The sequence below is a fragment of the Procambarus clarkii genome, chromosome 24, assembly GCF_040958095.1.
Source record: "Procambarus clarkii isolate CNS0578487 chromosome 24, FALCON_Pclarkii_2.0, whole genome shotgun sequence".
Taxonomy (NCBI): Eukaryota; Metazoa; Arthropoda; class Malacostraca; order Decapoda; family Cambaridae; genus Procambarus; species Procambarus clarkii.
The window spans coordinates 15,433,530-15,448,529 of NC_091173.1; the positions used below are offsets into that span (position 1 = coordinate 15,433,530).

A 15,000-nucleotide genomic window follows, 5' to 3' on the forward strand; every position below is an offset into this window, starting at 1 on the left:
GTGGTGTGACGGTGGTACTTGTACTCCAGTGGTGTGACGGTGGCACTTGTACTCCAGCGCTGTGACGGTGGCACTTGTACTCCAGCAGTGTGACGGTGGTACTTGTACTCCAGCGGTGTGACGGTGGTACTTGTACTCCAGCGGTGTGACGGTGGTACTTGTACTCCAGCGGTGTGACGGTGGCACTTGTACTCCAGCGGTGTGACGGTGGCACTTGTACTCCAGTGGTGTGACGGTGGTACTTGTACTCCAGCGGTGTGACGGTGGTACTTGTACTCCAGCGGTGTGACGGTGGTACTTGTACTCCAGCGGTGTGACGGTGGTACTTGTACTCCAGTGGTGTGACGGTGGTACTTGTACTCCAGCGGTGTGACGGTGGCACTTGTACTCCAGCGGTGTGACGGTGATACTTGTACTCCAGCGGTGTGACGGTGGTACTTGTACTCCAGCGGTGTGACGGTGGTACTTGTACTCCAGCGGTGTGACGGTGGCACTTGTACTCCAGCGGTGTGACGGTGGCACTTGTACTCCAGTGGTGTGACGGTTGTACTTGTACTCCAGCGGTGTGACGGTGGCACTTGTACTCCAGTGGTGTGACGGTGGTACTTGTACTCCAGCGGTGTGACGGTGGTACTTGTACTCCAGTGGTGTGACGGTGGTACTTGTACTCCAGTGGTGTGACGGTGGTACTTGTACTCCAGCGGTGTGACGGTGGCACTTGTACTCCAGTGGTGTGACGGTGGTACTTGTACTCCAGCGGTGTGACGGTGGTACTTGTACTCCAGCGGTGTGACGGTGATACTTGTACTCCAGCGGTGTGACGGTGATACTTGTACTCCAGCAGTGTGACGGTGGTACTTGTACTCCAGCAGTGTGACGGTGATACTTGTACTCCAGCAGTGTGACGGTGGTACTTGTACTCCAGCGGTGTGACGGTGATACTTGTACTCTAGCGGTGTGACGGTGGTACTTGTACTCCAGCGGTGTGACGGTGATACTTGTACTCCAGCGGTGTGACGGTGATACTTGTACTCCAGCAGTGTGACGGTGGTACTTGTACTCCAGCAGTGTGACGGTGGTACTTGTACTCCAGCGGTGTGACGGTGGTACTTGTACTCCAGCGGTGTGACGGTGGTACTTGTACTCCAGCGGTGTGACGGTGGTACTTGTACTCCAGCGGTGTGACGGTGGTACTTGTACTCCAGCGGTGTGACGGTGATACTTGTACTCCAGCAGTGTGACGGTGATACTTGTACTCCAGCGGTGTGACGGTGATACTTGTACTCCAGCGGTGTGACGGTGATACTTGTACTCCAGCAGTGTGACGGTGGTACTTGTACTCCAGCAGTGTGACGGTGATACTTGTACTCCAGCGGTGTGACGGTGATACTTGTACTCCAGCGGTGTGACGGTGGACACCTGTGTCACGTCATTTACCAGGCTACACCTCTGTCACGTCATCTACCAGGCTACACCTGTGTCACGTTATCTACCAGGCTACACCTGTGTCCAGTCATCTACCAGGCTACACCTGTGTCCAGTCATTTACCAGGCTACACCTGTGTCCAGTCATCTACCAGGCTACACCTGTGTCCAGTCATCTACCAGGCTACACCTGTGTCCAGTCATTTACCAGGCTACACCTGTGTCCAGTCATCTACCAGGCTACACCTGTGTCCAGTCATCTACTAGGCTACACCTGTGTCCAGTCATCTACCAGGCTACACCTGTGTCCAGTCATCTACCAAGCTACACCTGTGTCCAGTCATCTACTAGGCTACACCTGTGTCCAGTCATCTACCAGGCTACACCTGTGTCACATCATCTACCAGGCTACACCTGTTACATATATTGTTAACATTTCATTAATATTATAATTACATATTATATTATTATTAGAATTACATAATACATTATTATTAACATTCTGTATTACAATATTAATGTCATGAAATGCATTTGCAACCTGAAAATGATATAGTCTACCTGATACAGAAACGCATGTTACATAAATTAACATAATGTACAAGATACATAAACACACATTACATATAATGATGTACTGTACGTGATAAAGAAACACATGTTACATAAAATGATACAGTCTGCATGATACATAAACACATAATACATAAATAGAGAAATACACATTACATAAACATGAATACAGAAGAGATTTTGGCATCACACAAATCACCGGTTACCTTCGTTTCTTGAGGCTGTTATGGTTCTTGTTTAAGAGTCTCTACCTGGAACAAAAAGTTCCAAGCAGCACGGGCTATGGTGAGCCCGTGGTGGTGGTGGTTCTTGAGGCAATTATGCTCATGTACTTGTGATTTAAGACTGAGTATTATGCCTTAACTTGCAGTGTGAGTGATTCAAGACAAAACCACCGTCTGGAGGAACTGGTGTAACTTGTTTAAGACAGGTAAAGCAAGACGTTTCCGGCCAGCTTGTGCAACTTTTACTTTGTTTATGGTTCCTTGGAAGTCGAGGAAATCTTTTTGTATTTCAGGAGAGAGAGAGAGAGAGAGAGAGAGAGAGAGAGAGAGAGAGAGAGAGAGAGAGAGAGAGAGAGAGAGAGAGAGAGAGAGAGAGAGAGAGAGAGAGAGAGAGAGAGACAGACAGAGACAGAGACAGAGAGAGAGAGAGAGAGAGAGAGAGAGAGAGAGAGAGAGAGAGAGAGAGAGAGAGAGAGAGAGAGAGAGAGAGAGAGAGAGAGAGAGACAGAGAGAGAGAGACAGAGAGAGAGAGAGAGAGAGAGAGAGAGAGAGAGAGAGAGAGAGAGAGAGAGAGAGAGAGAGAGAGAGAGAGAGAGAGAGAGAGAGAGAGAGAGAGAGAGAGAGAAAAGGAGAAATGGAGTGTATTTGTGTTTACCAAGTTATGTTTATCTTGTGTCTAAGGGAAGGGAGATTCAGCTCTGGAGCCCCGCCTCCCAGCTACTGTGCCTGGTGCTTTGGTTCGTTGGCTACCATAACGTACAAAACACGACCTGTTAGTTGAGAGAGAGATGTGTATATGAGTGTTACCATGTCCTCCTGTGTCCCCTCGTGTCCTAACAATGTCCTTGTAACTTAGTCCTGAATCTGCCAATTTCTCTTATTACAAACTTATTTATTTTCTCAGGTTCAGTTTTGTTGTTCACGACGTGGGGGATTCCATGCCGGTGCTGCGAAGTCTAGGTTAACCCTCACATAGACTGTATACTTTCTTGGATGAGTTCATATTAAGGATTTTAAATGGCGTTCTAATGTTTACCAGCTTCCCACATGCTGCTGATGTTCTCCCGTGTATGTGTGCCTCTGGTGTTGGGGCGGGAGCATGTCCACTCACAGGTAATTTTCTTTCCGTTTCTTGCAGTTGTCTCCCTCTTGTGATGTAGACTACGTCTCCTGTCTCCACTCTACTTGTCTTGTGTAACACTCTTGGAACCTTCAGTGAGGCGCCTCACACGCCTTCTTCACCTCTCCGTGAAGATATTCCCGGGACTCCTCAGCCTAAATTTCTCTTACTGTTATTCCTCTCTTTATATGGCTCTACGACAGCTCTGGTTGGTCCTTACCTTTTGCCGCTAGTCAAATTGCCTTTCCGCTTCTCTCGTGAGTCTGATGTACTCGTTTCTGACACTCTATTGTGAATTTCTACTGTCCTGTGTACTTTTTCCATCTTTTGCGGTTGGTAAACCGCAGAACCTGCGGTTTACCTTGCCTTTCCCGCCAAGTTCTTTCATAAAGCGAATGCATTGCTCTACTGCAGCTGCACATCTCCAGGCCTATGAATTACACCTTCTCACTTCTTGTCTTCCTCTGTAATTATCTCTCACGTTACTCTTTTTTGCAGGTCGACCACTCGTCCTCTTGTGTGTTCCTGAACCTGCTCTGTGGCCTGATCCCGGCCTCCAGCTCCACTGTGTAAGCGAACACAATAGAGCAGTGGTTGCTGGATTTGGTGGAGGAGGTAGTGTTGGAGATGGTGATGGGGGTGGTGAGGGTAGAGAGAGGGGAGACGTGGTAATAGTGTTGGAGGTCGCGTGGAAAGAGGCGATGGATATAGTGGTGTGATCGCCAGGGTTTAAGTGGGTGTGAGGAAATTAGGGTAGCGTGGGGGAGTGATTGGTGAGGATGGTGACAGGGAAAGGGTGATGGTAGTGGTATGGAATAGGTTTGATGGGAAGGAGAGGAAGGGAGGGTAAGAGGGGAGGGAGGGGGGGGGATTTGAAAACTCTATTGGCTCACCACCAGGAGGCGCGGTCGAGGACCGAGCCGCGGGGACGTTGAGCCCCGAAAACACCCCAAGGTATCGCAAGGTAACCATAGCATGCTTAATATTGTCTCGGGACAACAGACATCAAAACAATAGCTGTTATTAAGCAACACTTCCCAATACTGATAGTAACCTTAGTTTTATCATCCTACATAAATGTTGTTAGTTTAAAGTCAATGAAAGGATAAGTTCTCAAGATAAATACACGGAAAATAAAAAAAATATAACAGTTGGTAATGGCTGTAGCGCTCATTTCAGCATCAGCCATTCTCAACTGCCTCAAACGTCAGTGCTTAAATATTCAAGTCAACACGCTGAGGCGTTCTCAAGATTCTAAACAAATACCTCGAGGAAGAGAGAAGAAAAACTAAACATGGTAAAGCCATAAGGCCGCATGATTCATGCCGCCTTGTGTACTTCAGTATCCGAAGTACATAATTAGATTTAACAATTAAGTCGAAAGAGCAGAGCTTTACCTCTATATCTTAGTTTGCTGAGTTGTAACGGGAGACGGGCCGCTCCTACCCAGGTAAAACTACCCTCTCACTTCAAGCTTGTAAAACCATATGATCTGGGATCTATAACTTCTAAAACAAGCTTAGCTTGGCACAGAGTGACTATTCAGAGGCGGTAAACACAGTACGAACATGTATAATAGTCAGGCACTAGACGGGGGGGAGGTGCCTAGCATCCTAACATCACCGTCTACCGCACGTAACACCACACTGAAAGAGAAAGACAGCAATAACAGTGAAAATAACGACTAGGATACGAGTGCAACCAAGCACCGAGGCTTGACACAACACCACATGATGGAGGAAAAGGTCACATTAACACTCGAATGACCTTCTCATTCTCTTCCTTTCCCCCCCCCTCCCCCCCCCCCCCCCCCCCCCCCCCCCCCCCCAGTATATATATGCGCTATTAAAAAAAAAATAATCCCCATCACCCACCGGGGGAAATTGCAGCATTACCGACCTGCGACAAACAGCCGTAGAAAAAGTTTTTATCGACGTCTCCCCTAAACTTTTCTTTTTTCTCTCTTTTTTTCCCCGAAAACGGTGCAGTACGCCACATGTCTGTAATTCCACGAGTGAGGACATTCTGCGTGAGGGGCGGGACAGGTGAAATGGGATTTCTTTTATAATAAATGGAAGAGGGAGGGAGCGAAGCCAGGGGCCCGCAGGGAGAGACAGCAGGTGGAGCAAGGGAGGGGACACGAAAACGAGAAGCAGAGGGGACACGAAGAAGGGAAGCAGGGGGAGGGAATAGAAGGAGCAGAGGAAACAGTAAAAAGAACAGGAGGAAGGGAGGGAAGAACAAGACGAAGAGGAATAGTGTAAATGGAATAGGAAAAGTGGAACACGAGGAGGATTAAGATGACAACAAAATGAGGAAGAGAGATAATTGGAGTAGGAGGAGTAATAAAGGAAACCTGATAAAGATGACGGAGAGGAGAAGGAGGAGGGACGCGGATGACAGGAAAACATCGATGAAGACGGTCGACGATCAAAGAGAAAAAAAAACCAAGACAGGTGAATGTGTAAACGTGCAAAATGAAGGATGGGGGAGGGAAAAATAGAGAAAAGAAGCATAATAGAGAACAAAGAAATTAGCCGACATAGAAGAACTAAGAAGACACAATAACATGAAAAAACAGCGACTGATAAAATAATTCATTTGTTGACGCAGCAACGTTGCCAGAAGAGAGAGAAGAGACAGACAGAATGAGAAGAAAAAAGAAAGACTCAAGTGAGGAAAAACGGCTGGAGACGGAAGGTAGGAAACTAGGAAAAAGTCTGAAATTAAGAAAACTGAAGCCTGACTCGAGTGAAACAAAATAATAATAAGCAGAGAGAGGAGACGAAGAGTGAAGGGATAAACATATGAGAGGGGAAGACGGACAGAGGTCAGAAAGGAGGAGGAGGAAGAGGCAGTTTGTGAGAAATTAGACGTAAAGAAAACGCAGAATAACAGGAGCCTTAGGAACAGATCGCATTTAAATGAGCCTTCTCCACTCCCCCAACCCCCAACTCCGCTCTTCCCCCTCGCCTCCCTTCCTCCCTCCCCTTCCTCCAGAGGGAAAGGGGGGGGGCGAGGAGGCAGCAGTTCTGGAGAGAGAGAGAGTCATTCCTGTGCAGAGAAAAAGGTTTTTGACTTTTCACCTCAAATCTTCGTCTATCCTCCAACTGTCTCTTTTCAATCCCTTCGTGGCGGCAGTGGAAGCCACTTTGGAGGGCAAAAAGAACCGCGGCCACTTTTCTTAGCTCCCATGAAAAGGAATTTTTAATTGAGTGCAAATTCTACCGTCGAGAACAAAAACATCCTCTCCACGGTATAATTCCGCCATGATATATATATATATATATATATATATATATATATATATATATATATATATATATATATATATATATATATATATATATATATATGTTTCATTGAATATGACCGCATATTCTGTATTTATTATTTTCTGGTTTAGGGCTTCTATCCCTCTAACTATTTTCTTAGCATCAGGGCTTAATTGGAAGTTTAATTAAGCCCTGATGCTAAGAAAATAGTTAGAGGGATAGAAGCCCTAAACCAGAAAATAATAAATACAGAATATGCGGTCATATTCAATGAAACATGTTTGAAAGAAAACCTGCTGCCAGTATACACCAATATATATATATTTATATATATATATATATATATATATATATATATATATATATATATATATATATATATATATATATATATATATATATATATATATTATTAAATATGACCGAAAAAGTAAGATTAATAATTCTAACACGAATTTTCTCAATCTTTCGTACATTTCTTTTCACTGTTGGAGGTAATTCAAAAATCAATTCTCCAAAATTCATTTTTATTTCTAGTCTGACGCGACACTTGAGCGCGTTTCGTAAAACTTATTACATTTTCAAAGACTTTACACATACACAACTGAATAGAACTTACATATCTCCGATTTGTTTATATCTACATTTGAGTGAGGTGGATGGGGTGAGGTGGTATTTAATAGGGTATTAATTTCATCACCACAAGACAGAACACGAAACAATGGGTATTGAAATGGAAGTGATTGTAACTAACTAACAACAAGAAACTAACAAGTAACTAACTTGAACTAACAAGAAACTAACAACATTATATGGAGGACCTATGGCAATTCCACGACCAAGAGATGGCTTCCTGAACCTTGCAGGAATTAACCTCACTGAGGACCAAGTCACTCTCCTAAATCTGGGCATAAACTGTCACGTTATGTCCAGACCGAGTGAGATGGCCCGGAAAGTAGAGTTGGAAATTCTGTTGGACGACATATTCGACCTCGAGACACAAAAGAAGGTCACTACCAAAGATACCTTACAAGCAGAACTTATTGCAGAAGGAGGAAAGAATCGAGGCAATTACAGAAGCACCATACTGTCCCCCGAGCTCAAAGCGGCAGCTAAAAGCCTTCGTGAGAACAAGGAGATAGTTGTCAGGAGAGGTGACAAGTCGCCAATATATGTCATTCTTAAAAAAGACGAATATCTGGCGAAAATGAACCTCATACTCTCTGACCAAACTAAGTTCCAAAGGGTAACGAAGGACACTACAGCCGAATTGAAAGCAAAGGTCAACAAACTGATCGAAACTGTGAACGGCAAGAAATCCGGACTCCACCTGCCAAAGATCATTGGGGAATATAAACCTGGATATGCGTATGGAAATGTCAAGACACACAAGCCTGGAAACCCACTTCGGCCAATCATTAGCCAGATACCCACACCCACGTACAGACTGGCGAAGCGACTCAACGGCCTGCTGACTCCTTATGTTCCTTGCGCCTTCAGCCTGAAGTCTCCAAAGGAATTTGTTGACTTACTGTGGGGCACACGGGCCACAGGGATAAGAGCCTCGTTGGACGTAGAATCGCTGTTTACCAACGTACCTGTGGACGAGACAATCGGGATGATAGCCGACATCGTGATCCAGCCTGTACTCCTCTTGACATACCAGAAAATATTCTGAGGAAACTACTCCAAGCTTGCACTAAAGAGGCACCCTTCTTGAGCCCGGATGGGCACATGTATAAGCAAGTAGATGGGGTCGCCATGGGTTCTCCCCTAGGTGTCCTGTTTGCAAACTTCTACATGGGTACCATCGAGCAAAAAGTCTTAGTCGACATGAACTTGAAACCGGCCATATACTGCAGGTATGTTGACGACATTTTTACACAGGTACCTGATGTCAGACATCTGCAGGAGCTGAAGGAGGCATTTGAGCAGAGTTCCGTGCTGCGTTTCACTTACGAGATGGAAAAGGATGGGAAGCTGCCCTTTCTAGATGTAACAGTCATGGAAAAGAACGGAGGTTTCCACACTGCAGTCTACACTAAGGAAACGAACATAGGAATGTGCCTAAATGCCAACAGCGACTGCCCAGACAGGTACAAGAGAAGTGTTGTTAACGCATATGTCGACCGTGCTCTCAGCCACAGCTCAGAATGGAAGCAAGTCGACGAAGAACTCTGTAGGGTAAGGCAGGTCCTAGTCAACAACGGCTTCTCCAATGGTTTCGTCGAAGACATCATAAGAAGGAAAGTGAAACGCCATGCAACCTCTGAAGAGACAACTAACACAACACCTATACCACCTATTAGACTATTTTACAGGAACTTCTTTTCCACAGCTCATAAAACGGAGGAAAGGGTCCTGAAAGATATTGTTAATAGAAACGTTATCCCTACAGACAAAAATCAGAGGATACAACTGACGATTTACTACAAAACCAGAAAAACGGCCAGCCTACTCATGAGAAACTCTCCAGACACAAAGCAGAACGCTTTAAAAGAGACCAATGTCGTCTATGCCTTCAAATGCCCACTTGGGGACTGTAAGCTCCAAAAAACCCAGTATATAGGCAAGACAACAACATCTCTTTCTAGGCGTTTAACGATGCATAAGCAACAGGGCTCCATTAAGGAACATATAATCTCTTCCCACAACCAAACCATCGCCAGAGAAATCCTAGTAAACAACACAGAAATCATCGATAGATACAGCGATAGCAGACGGCTTGACGTTTGCGAGGCATTGCACATTAAGAAGTCAACACCAGCAATCAACAGTCAATTAATGCACAACTATATTCTACCCACCTCAAGACTCCGCTCCAATATAGAAGCATCAAGAAATATGGACCAATAGGCTTTCTACAATCACTTCCATTTCAATACCCATTGTTTCGTGTTCTGTCTAGTGTTGATGAAATTAATACCCTATTAAATACCACCTCACCCCATCCACCTCACTCAAATGTAGATATAAACAAATCAGAGATATGTAAGTTCTATTCAGTTGTGTATGTGTAAAGTCTTTGAAAATGTAAATAGTTTTACGAAACGCGCTCAAGTGTCGCGTCAGACTAGAAATAAAAATGAATTTTGGAGAATTGATTTTTGAATTACCTCCAACAGTGAAAAGAAATGTACGAAAGATTGAGAAAATTCGTGTTAGAATTATTAATCTTACTTTTTCGGTCATATTTAATAATATATGTCTACAGGAAAGACTGCTACCAAAATATACTAATATATATATATAAGCACACGAACCTGTCCTCTTACAAAGAACGTCGCATTTCGATCGTATTGAGTTAAATAAGACCAAAAATTGGCGTACTAGAAAATGGAAGCGGCTGGCGAAAGTGACGTGCTATCCCGTTTTCTGTTTTGGGTCCTCTGGTAGGTTAGGAGACGACTCTTTAAATTAACCGTTTTCTTGACGTTGGGAAACCTTTGGAGGACGAGCTGCACACACACACACACACACACACACACACACACACACACACACACACACACACACACACACACACACACACACACACAAAGAGTGCTGGGAAGACGGGACACCACGAGCGTAGCTCTCATCCTGTAACTACACTTAGGTAATTACTTAGGTAATTACACACACACACACACACACACACACAATGGGTGTGTGTGGAAATGGAAATGGGACTAGGAGATAGGAGACCAAAGGGACAGTACACAATGAAGGGGAACAGCTTACCTGTGACGACGCGCGAAAGAGACCTGGGTGTGGACGTAACACCTTATCTATCTCCTGAGGCACATATAAATAGGATAACGACAGCAGCGTACTCTACACTGGCAAAAGTTAGAACATCATTCAGAAACCTAAGTAAGGAGGCATTTAGGGCGCTTTACACTGCCTACGTGAGGCCAGTCTTAGAGTATGCCGCCTCATCATGGAGTCCCCATCTGAAGAAGCATATAATGAAACTGGAAAAGGTTCAGAGGTTTGCAACGAGACTCGTCCCAGAGCTACGAGGGATGGGGTATGAGGAGCGCCTGAGGGAACTGTGCCTTACGACACTAGAAAGAAGAAGGGAGAGGGGGGACATGATAGGAACGTATAAGATACTCAGAGGGATTGACAGAGTGGACATAGACGAAATGTTCACACGGAATAATAACAGAACGAGGGGACATGGATGGAAGCTTGAAACTCAGATGAGTCACAGAAATGTTAGGAAGTTTTCTTTTAGCGTGAGAGTAGAAGGAAAATGGAATGCACTTCAGGAACAGGTTGTGGAAGCAAATACTATTCATAATTTTAAAATCAGGTATGATAGGGAAATGGGACAGGAGTCATTGCTGTAAACAACCGATGCTCGAAAGGCGGGATCCAAGAGTCAATGCTCGATCCTGCAGACATAACTAGGTGAGTACAACTAGGTGAGTACACACACACATACACACACACACACACACACACACACACACACACACACACACACACACACACACACACACACACACACACACACACACACACACACATACACACACACACTACGTACCAAATAAAACCTCCGAGTGACATATACATTCCCAGTCGCCTATAAAAAGTAAGGAGAATCCGGGATACCGGCTTGTAAGTCGGATACGCTTCCACGAACGTCAACACAGTAGCGGGGTGCCGGGAGGGATCTGGGAGTATGAATGATCTCCAGCATCATTAGCTCGCCTTGTGGCCATGGTCGTTGATTCTGTGGTGCCACGATGTGTTTGACAGCTTTAAGATGATTACCAGTAGTTTTCTTCCCTGTGTACTTTTATCTCGCTGCTTGATGGTGTTTGTGATACAGATGTGTTTGTTGGGTTTGTGTGTTTATGCATCGTTGACATGAGTAATATTTGTGAGGAAATAGTGAGAGAGTAGGGTGGGAGTAGTGATATAGTAATGTGAGAGTAGTGTTAGAGTACTAGCTGAGTACACTACACTCCCTACAGTTATCATTCATACACTATACACCCCCTAGAGTCATCACCCATACACACTACACCTCTCCAGTCACCACCCATACACTATACACCCCCTACAGTCACCACTCATACACTATACACCCCTAGAGTGACCACCCATACACACTACACCTCTCCAGTCACCACCCATACACTACACCCCCCAATAGCTCCGCGACACAAAAGTACTCTCAAGGGAACAATGAATGTCCATAAACTCACGGGGGAAAGTTGGCCTATCGCCGTGATTTTTTCCCCCTCACCAGATGAAGGGCGGACATCGATCGCAGCTGTCCAGACCTTTCAGAAAAGAGCAAAGCTCGTCTCATTCATCATATCCCCCCTCAAAGATAGGCTCCTTATTTCACCCCCGTAATTCAGTAACTCCTGGACGTAGATACTAACGGATACGAGTCTTTTTGAACTGACAAATACGAGACAAGGGATGCGGAACTCCTCGTATATCCTAAAGGAGGGATAAAAATAACCTCCCGCCATATTTCTCTCCTAAGCCTTTGGCCGCCATGATGGATTACGGCGCGAATGTCAACAATGACCCAGCTGACGCGGGAATTTTAATCTGCGAGTCATTATTCGCGCGTTTACGGGATTCGCGGCGCATCCACTCGCGGTAGAGAGGAGTTATCGCGGCCTGTGGACGAGCGAGGTGCGAAGGGAAAGCCGTTTTATCGCTATAATAAAAGAAAAGTACCTGGCGGTTTATTGGCGAGTGGGAGAGCTGAAACGCGAACTAGGGAGTGTGCCTGAAGGCTCGGGTGGGGAGAGGAAAGAGCCTATACGGAAAAGAGAGAGAGCCTGAAAGTGAGGAGAAGAGCCTAGAGACTAGATGAAGAGCCAGAGCTAGATGAGCGTAAGTGATTTAAAGCCAATAAGAGCCTGAGAGTAAAATCTTAAAGCAAGGAAAGATCTTAAAGGCACTGCAAAGACCAGAAAACCAGGGGGGACAGTCTGAAAGCGAGAGGAGGACTTGAAGACGAGGGGAAATGTACTCACCAAGTTGTACTTGAGGGGATCAGTTTGGTGAACAGGTTATCTGGGTCCGTTAGGCTGTGATATCTACTCTGAAGCTGTGTATAGAGTCAGCCTCCACCACTTCACTGCCTAATGCAATACATATGATAACTAATATGACACTGAAAGCATTCTTTCTAATGTCTCTGTGGTTCATTTGGGTACTAGGTTTCCACCTGTGTCCCCTTGTGCGTGTATCACCCCGTGTGTGTGTGAGTGTGTGTGTGTACTCACCTAGTTGTACTCACCTAGTTGTGTTTGCGGGGGTTGAGTTCTGGCTCTTTGGTCCCGCCTCTCAACCGTCAATCAACAGGTGTACAGATTCCTGAGCCTATCGGGCTCTGTCATATCTACACTTGAAACTGTGTATGGAGTGAGCCTCCACCACATCACCCCCTAATACACCCCCTAATACACCCCCTGTGTGCGTGTGTGTGTGTGTGTGTGTGTGTGTGTGTGTGTGTGTGTGTGTGCGTGTGTGTGTGTGTGTGTGTGTGTGTGTGTGTGTGTGTGTGTGTGTGTGTGTGTGTGTGTGTGTGTGCGTGTGTGTGCGTGTGTGTGTACGTGATAACTCGAGCAGCGAATAACTGTTTTTCTTTTCTCAGACCATTTAATTGATTGTCTCGAGATTAATCACAAGTTTTAGCAAGTCTTGACGGGTTTAATTTGGGTTTAATTGCTTGCAATCAGTTTGAATAATGGTTTTATTAGCTTTGTTATGGGGGTGTATTACGGGTTTATGTGTAATGACGTTGTTTTCACGGGCCCTGAAGGTGTAGTAATCGCAGTATGGCTGTCCCCTACCTGTGTGGGTTGAGTTTCGGCTCCTGGGCCCTTATTTGTGTGTGTGTGTACTCACCTAGTTGTACTCCCCTAGTTGTGTTTGCGGGGGTAGAGCTCTGGCTCTTTGGTCCCGCCTCTCAACTATCAATCAACTGGTGTACAGATTCCTGAGCCTTTCCCGAGTCATTTTCATTAGTTCTCGGACTGAAAATACAAGTCAAGGCACAGGTGACAGCTCTAGTTCGAAGGTCAAACTCACAAGTAGAGGACCGAGCCAAAGGTCAAGGGTCACAGTATTCGTACTCTATGGACCGCCTCACCAGATTACAACAACAACAACAACAAGCGAGATACTCTTCTCGTGGGGGAATTTGATCTGTGAAGGGTCTTGTAACTTTTCCAAAATATCACAAATTCCATAATGGAAATATGAAGGTTCTTGTGAATACTTTACCAAATTCCTTCACTTAAACGAGCCCTCCAGTGCCAGCTCCCAAGGCAGCACCAGTCTCTCGTGAAGCCTGGCGAAGGAGCGCCAGACTTTATGCTACACTACGGTCGATCCTGAAACTACTTATTTTCTGGTATAGTTCCATTGGACGTAAATTTGCCAGGCCTTTATGGTCATACATGCTGTTTGTTTTCACTGCTGGTGCTGTTCTCTAACACGTGTTCTCTAACACGTGTTCTCTAACACGTGTTCTCTAACACGTGTTCTCTAACACGTGTTCTCTAACTAACACGTGTTCTCTAACTAACACGTGTTCTCTAACTAACACGTGTTCTCTAACACGTGTTCTCTAACTAACACGTGTTCTCTAACTAACACGTGTTCTCTAACACGTATTCTCTAACTAACACGTGTTCTCTAACACGTGCTCTCTAACTAACACGTGTTCTCTAACTAACACGTGTTCTCTAACACGTGTTCCCTAACTAACACGTGTTCTCTAACTAACACGTATTCTCTAACTAACACGTGTTTTCTAACTAACACGTGTTCTCTAACTAACACGTGTTTTCTAACTAACACGTGTTCTCTAACTAATACGTGTTCTCTAACACGTGTTCCCTAACTAATAAGTCATTTCGCCATATGTTCTCTAACTCTAATGCCACCTATGACGGAGAAGCAGAAGGGTACCAATAAGGAAGAATAAGGAAAACAGGAGAAGAGAGAAACGGGGAAAGATAAAGATTGTGAGATAGGGGGGGATGGGAGGCTATCTTGAGGTTATCTTGAGTTGATTTCGGGGCTTTTTTAGTGTCCCCGCGGTCCGGTCCTTGACCAGGCCTCCACCCCCAGGAAGCAGTCCGTGACAGCTGACTAACTCCCAGGTACCTATTTTACTGCTAGGGGAGGGGGAGGGAAATTGATGGAAATTGCCAACTTTAAAAATCTCTTTTAAAGAAGTCTGACTAAACATAAGAGGATGAAGAAAGACAAGCCCCTCCAGGCTGTTACTGCAAGCTGCCTCATACTGATAATTACTCCATCGTATTTAACTACTCCAGAAAGGGTGTATTAGATGGCTAAGGGAAGGAAAGGAGAGGGAGCAGTATTATACTCCTTCTTTTGGGAAGAG

The 15,000-nt window shown here is 45.1% G+C and overlaps 1 protein-coding gene across 1 annotated transcript in view; it reads right to left on the reverse strand.

Annotated features, from left to right (window-relative positions):
* LOC123748549 (discoidin domain-containing receptor 2) overlaps positions 1-15,000 on the reverse strand; it is a 318,778-nt gene that overhangs the window by 222,740 nt on the left and 81,038 nt on the right. The gene's annotated exons all lie outside the window — the stretch shown is intronic.